General features: G+C 37.0%; 1 protein-coding gene across 3 annotated transcripts in view; it reads left to right on the top strand.

The window, feature by feature from the left end:
- Positions 1-6,484, top strand: part of PDE7B (phosphodiesterase 7B) — a 334,895-nt gene that overhangs the window by 186,172 nt on the left and 142,239 nt on the right. The gene's annotated exons all lie outside the window — the stretch shown is intronic.

The following is a 6,484-nucleotide window of genomic DNA, read 5'->3' as shown; positions in this document are numbered from 1 at the left end:
AAAGTGGTGGGTTCACTTCAGAAGAAAGAACATGAGTGTGTGTTTATGCATCTGAAGTCTTGGCTAGCCCGGTGCAGTGGAATCCTGGCGTGCCATTGGCGGTGAGGGATGGGGTAGATGGAAAAGATACACCAAAAATTACCTCTCCCTTTCTCATGGAAACAGAGTAGGAAATAAAAATCTGGCTAGTTTTGATTTTAATTATTTATGCCAGGAACTTTTTTTTAAGTTGTGACTTTATAAAGAATATTATTAAGAAGTTAATACTCTGGGAAAAGGAAAGACTTAAAAGGGAGAAAAAAACAGGGTTGGCCTCCAGTAAACAATGAGTCCTTGAGTACACAGGAAAGTGAAGGAAACCAATAAAACTGAGGTTTATGTGGCAATTGGGAGAAGGATGCCCAGGGAGATGGGTCTTGGTCAGAAGAAATGAGGTAACACTAAACCAGTATTGCATGTGAGTAGGGCAAGAAAAATGGAAAAACCCACCTGGGCAGAAAATTTTACTCTGACACTTCAACTCTTAGCACTTTAGGTTTGTTTTAGTCCATTAAATGATTAAAATTCATATTTCAAACTGTGCCCTTTGATAAAACTATCTAATTCAACAATTGTTAGCATGTCTGTGGAGATAGGTGTACGTTATTACTTATATTTTATATTAATGAGCATCTAATTCCTGAAAAAGCACTCTGGAGAAAAAGTAGAACTCCTGTAGCTTCTTACTATTTAAAATACACATTTTTCTGGACATCACAAAGCAGGGCTTGTTGAGTCTTACTATACCTCTCTACCACTGCCTCACCTTCAGTGGAAACTGTCTCTGAAGCCACTTGGATTCCCAGGGGAGCTGCACCCTGGTCTACTGTCGAGGTTGCCTGCCTGCGTGGAGACAGGCTCTATAACACCTTTCCAAAGGATGGGTGTTTGCCTCCTGTCCTTCCTCCTGCGCCTGCTCACTCTCAGGGAGATGAGGGCTCATCCCTACTGGAATGGTCATGAAACCTTATCATCATCATCTGTCTATGCGGTAGAAGGTCACAGGATGCAACTCCAAAGATGAGTCGCTTCACTTTCCAAACTGTCTCTTACCTTCTTCCTCACTCATCCTATCCCTGATGCTGCATTTGCTCCGAGCATCAGGTGTCTTCAGCTGCACCATTTTCACCACAGCAGCACAATAATGGGGCCCTCAGGAACACTTAAAGACTATTTCAAAACTTCTGGCATTTTGTTTGTTTGTTTTTAGGAAGTGGTGATTTAAGCTGTTTTCAGTTCATGCACAGAGGCAGAGGTTTATGATAGAAAGCTCTTCAAAAAACACCAAGACACATAGTGTGCTCTCTCTCTTCTCTCTCTCTCTCTCTGTCTCATTTCATCCTTGCCTCAGTCTCCTCAGTTTATACTTTCACAATCCTTTTAAGCAACTGGCTACGCATCAAGTGAGCCTTGCTTTATGCTTGAAATGTTTTTTCTTTGGCTCAGTCAACTGAAAATTTTCTATTCAAACAAAGCAGCCCAGGTCAAGCATCTCTCTCTTTAATGCCTTTCCTGATCTCCAACAGCCTCCCATCTCCCCCAGTGGTTATCTATTCCCTCCTCTTTGCTTTCTTTACCTGTAGTTATTTAACATTTTACATTTATAGCCCACAATATTTTTGCTGTGCTAGTAACTAAAAACAGGAAAATTAAATGTTATAACATTCTGTGTATATTTTGACTGCTTGTGATAACGAATTGATTTAAAATTTTTTAAACCATGAAATTGCAGAAATTCTGAATCAAATCAACAGTTACTTTAGAGGACTTTAAAGATGAGGGTTACTGGTTCTTAATGTGTTTAATGGAACCTTAAAAGTCCCAGTGTTTCTTTTCCTTAGCAAAGGACATCATTATTTTTATGCACACTACTTCAACAAGACTGGAACTTTGTTTCTCACAAGTGAAGTAGAAAAATGTTTTGAGATTTGGCTAAGGTAATAAGAGGAGAGAATAAAAAAAATATGGGAACATAAATATGTGTTCATGATAGATTTTAAGGTGAAATATGCTCAATTGGGAGTATGGAATGGAAAGAATAGTCCCCTGGAGAGCGTGGGGGAGTACCGGAGAGACGGTGATACATAGAAACATCTTCCGCCATCTTTAGACTCGCATGCTCTGCAGACTGTCGGGTGGCTGTCCAAAGCAATAGACTGTAGGAGGGAATGGGAGATGATAGAAGGAAGGAACAGGAGCTTGTCACCTTCACATGTTAGGGTCCATGCATCTGAGAGTGCCCCTAAAGCTGGGCATTGGCCAAGGCACTGTTAACCCTAGCGAGGGGCTCTGGAAGTTATCAGCATGCTTGAGGTCCAAGTGTCAATTCTGTTCTTTGAACTGTACCCAATTATGTAATTGCCTTAATTCTCATATCTTTTTCCCTATATGAAGCAAACAAAGGATTATCTAATTATCTAGTTAACCCCTGTATTTGGAGGTGAGGTAAATGGTTCAGAGAGACTCAATAAGGCATCCAGGGTCACACATTGAAACTGTATCAGAACCAGACCAGCATTTCAATTGCCCAACTCTGGTCCACAAAACTCATGTGGTCAGGGTACATGCTGGGTAATAGAAATTTAAATTTAAATCAAGACATGGCTTTATTGATTTTTTGTAGATGGGGCAAAATGAGAACTCATGATGTGATATAAACCTTGGCCAAACCAGAAAAACAGTGTTACAATGCAGAACAAGTCAAAGGATTGTGTCTCATATACATTTTCCACTTACTCTGTGGGCTTTAGTCTTAGATCCAAGCTTCAAATACTGCAAATATCCAGGGAAAGATCCCCAACTATTATCAATAGAAAGTCAGCTTATACCATTGCAGTGAGAGCATGCACCCATGTGGGGAGTGGGGAGAGGGACAAGGATAGAAAATAAGTGGCTTCTCAGATGCTGTGAGGACAAAGATGCTAATTACAATTCTAGTCAGCAACCTGTTTAAGATTAGATATCCCTTAGCAGGACTTGTTCTTAGTTGAATAAATAATTTGATTTTGGATTTCAACCAAATAACTGTAAACTCTGCAACTGTGAAACTTACCTTTCATTTCGGTGTCTCTGATCTAAATTTTGCATTATAGTTTACTTATTTATCAAGCTTGTTCCCATTTCAATAAACTTTGGTTCTAGGAAAATATAAATACACACAAATCCCTCAAAGAAAGAAACTCATTTTCCCCATAGCCATTGTAATGTCTCCTGCCTTTCAAGGAGAATACAAAATCAGAAATTTGCTTTATGCTCAGGCCTGAATATCAAACAATTTCAGAGAAGAAAATCTCCAAAACCGTTCTCTGATTCCAGTACTCTACAATTCAAATTAACATTTAAACTACTATTTCAAAATGCCTCAAGTATCAAGCATGATATAAATCAAATATGTTGAAGAATGAACATTTCGATCATTATAATCAAGAAACATTTATGGGATGCTTAGTGTATGCCAGGCACTGTAGTAGGCACCAGGGACTCAGAGATGAATCAAAAGCTTAATAAAAGAACAATTATGGATTTATGAATCAGAGGTCTGTCTACAACTACAGTGTGAAAACAAGCACTTGTTAGTTTAAACCCGTCAACTCAAACTACTGGCTGTAAAACTGGTAAAATTCAAAAACACTTGTACAAATTTATACATACTTTCAAATACTCATTGGTTCTAATGATTTCATTCAAAGCAGGACAAATTGCTTTGAGCAAAGAAATCGATTAGTCTCAATGGTAGATAAGTATTAACTCATAACATTTTTCTAAAACTACTGCTTTTAGCAGCCTGTTTTTACTCCGTAGTGATGCTAGATAATAATCATTAATAATTTAATCCATCTTTTAAATGTGAATGCAAATTGAGTCAATGCTGGAGTACATCATCTCACTTTGAACTAAACCTTCTCCTTCACCTGACTTATTTTCATGAATCACAGAAACCCAGGTTCAAAACTGCTAACTCCAGCTCCCCAATTCCCACTAGTTCTAAGTCCATAAGAGAGGCTAAGGGTGTCAGAGTGTGGCTGCAGTGTTGAGATTTTAAAAGTTTTAAATTCTGCATCTCTATTACTGAACTATGTGACCGTGGGTGGGTACTTCACCTCTCGGTGCCTGTTTCTTCTTATATAAAAAGAGAATAAATAATAGCACCTTTGCATAAGGTTGTTGTCAGGATTAAATGACATAATAGCAAAAAAAAAAAAAAAAAAAAAAAAATGCCTAGAATAGAACCTAAGTTCCAACACACTCTCAGTAAATGTAAACTTTCATAATTATTGGTGTTGGTGTTATTTTCTCGACAACTTATCTCATTCATTATCTTTTCTCTATTCAGTTGCATGGCCCTTGGTCAAACCTCATGTAGTTTTGTCTATAATCTTGCAATAGCCTCCAACTCTCTCTATCCATTGTCATTCTATTCTGTGATTTAGATCAACAGTGTTAAAAGAAGAATCAAGATATGTCTCAACCCTTCTTGAAAATCCTTTAATAATTCTCTAATGTCTACAGAGAAAATCCAAATTCTTTCCTCTTGCATTCAAAGTTCTCCATCTGGCACTAGCTCACTTTTCCAGTCTTAATTGTCATTATTGCCCTCTGAGTACTCATATTCCACCCAGACAAGACACATCTCCCACAGCTTCCTACTTGCTTTCTGCTCATTGTTCTCAATGCTTAAAATGACTTTGCTCCATGTCCCTAATTTCTCCCATTCCTTAATTTCCCACTCATATGCTAGCCCCTTCATGAATCCCTCCTGAGATTACTGAAGGAAAATATGCCTTTCTCTTCTGAAGTTTCACAGAACTTTCTTTGTATTTACCTAACAAGCAAATCACTTTATTTTGTTACAATTAGTGTACATTTTCTTTCTCTGCTCCTAGATTCCAGCTCTTTGAGAGTCTGGAGAACATTCTATTTTCTTTGTATTTTCCCTAACATCTGTCATATGTCAGCCACTCAATACATTTTGATATGTGAAAAAAATAAAATTATCAGAAGGAATAAAACAGCTTACAAATTGCCATCAGATGCATGAATGAACATCTTTTTAGGGACAGATTACTCAAGAAACATGAATTCTAGCTCTTGTTTTTAATGGAATCCTATTTAAACATATTCCAGCAGAAGATAAGGATTAGTCATTATAGCTTTTAAAATAAAAGAATACACAAGAGTGAAGTTCATAACTATTAAAAAAGGTAAAAGTGCAAAACTAATATGAGACAATTCTCTCTTCATATAGAGAACTTGTAATTTACTGATAATTACAAAATTTTAGGGCAAATGCATGCATTTATAGACTTTTAAAATAATTACTCTGTTCATGCATTTTGGAACACTTTACATAAACTGAAGTTTCAAAAGCGGCTTCTTCTACAGATAACAGTCTGTAGACTACTGAACATAATTTCAAAAATAGAGTGCAGAAGGTGTGTGTTTACCCAACCCTACAAATGAGCTTTTGAGGGGCTGGCGCTCAATGGAGGATGGTATTCCTAAGCCCTCTGCTTGTTCTCTGCAAACAGTTTCTTTTTTCTTTTCTTTCCTATTTAAAAAAAAAAAAAAAATGTAAACTAGGTTGCTTCAACTAGACAGAAAAGCATTGACTTTTGCATCAGACCAATTCCAAAAAAAAAAAAAAGAAAAAATTAGTAGCTTTATTGTGAAAAGTCTGAAAGCTTCAAGTTGTTTTTTTTTTTTTTAACTCACAAAAGTAACTGAAACTGTGTACAGTCTTCTATCTGATTTTTTCTACTCTTTAATTTTTAGTACACTTGATAATATGTATATCTCATCATATTAGAAATAGTAAGCAGAGCTCATGGCATTTGTGATTTAATGCAATGCTGTAGTCTTGATATTCACACAGTGTGAACTTCATACTTCATTTTCCTGTTTACCCCTCTCTGCCTTTCCATACATTTCTCTTTGGAATTGACTTCAGTCTCTAAAATGTCAAAGGACCACCCCAAGAAATGAGTTTTGTGTCTTTGAACTTGTCTTAAATTTCCTCGAACTACAAAATTATTAGAGACCCCTTCTTCTAAGCACTTCTTATTACCTAAAAAGTCCATATGACATATATTTTAAAGCTCATAAACCAAGCCACTGTCCTGAGCATTTTGTTACTTCATCGGCTGTCACACAAATTATGAGGGAGTACTCCAGTGAGTAGGTCACAGTTCTCATCATGAGTGACAGGAGAAAACTTGTCAGCCTTGTACGCAGTTGGAAGGCATGGCTGACAAAGACAAAGCTGACAAAGTTGTGGAAGGCCTTGGGTCCAAGGGACCAAGCTTACTACAGAAAAATAAAATCACTAGAGAGAAAAGAAGGACAAATTTCAAGAGAGACCGAGTTGCAGTTGCATGAACGTGGTGGTAGAAATTGAAAGGTATGGGAGCCAGAAAATTGTAAAATAAAATCACAGCTATTATGGGAA

The sequence above is a fragment of the Papio anubis genome, chromosome 6 (genome assembly GCF_008728515.1).
Source record: "Papio anubis isolate 15944 chromosome 6, Panubis1.0, whole genome shotgun sequence".
In the NCBI taxonomy this organism is placed as follows: Eukaryota; Metazoa; Chordata; class Mammalia; order Primates; family Cercopithecidae; genus Papio; species Papio anubis.
Note: the sequence above shows the minus strand (reverse complement) of the source record. Positions and strands in the feature narration are given on the sequence as shown.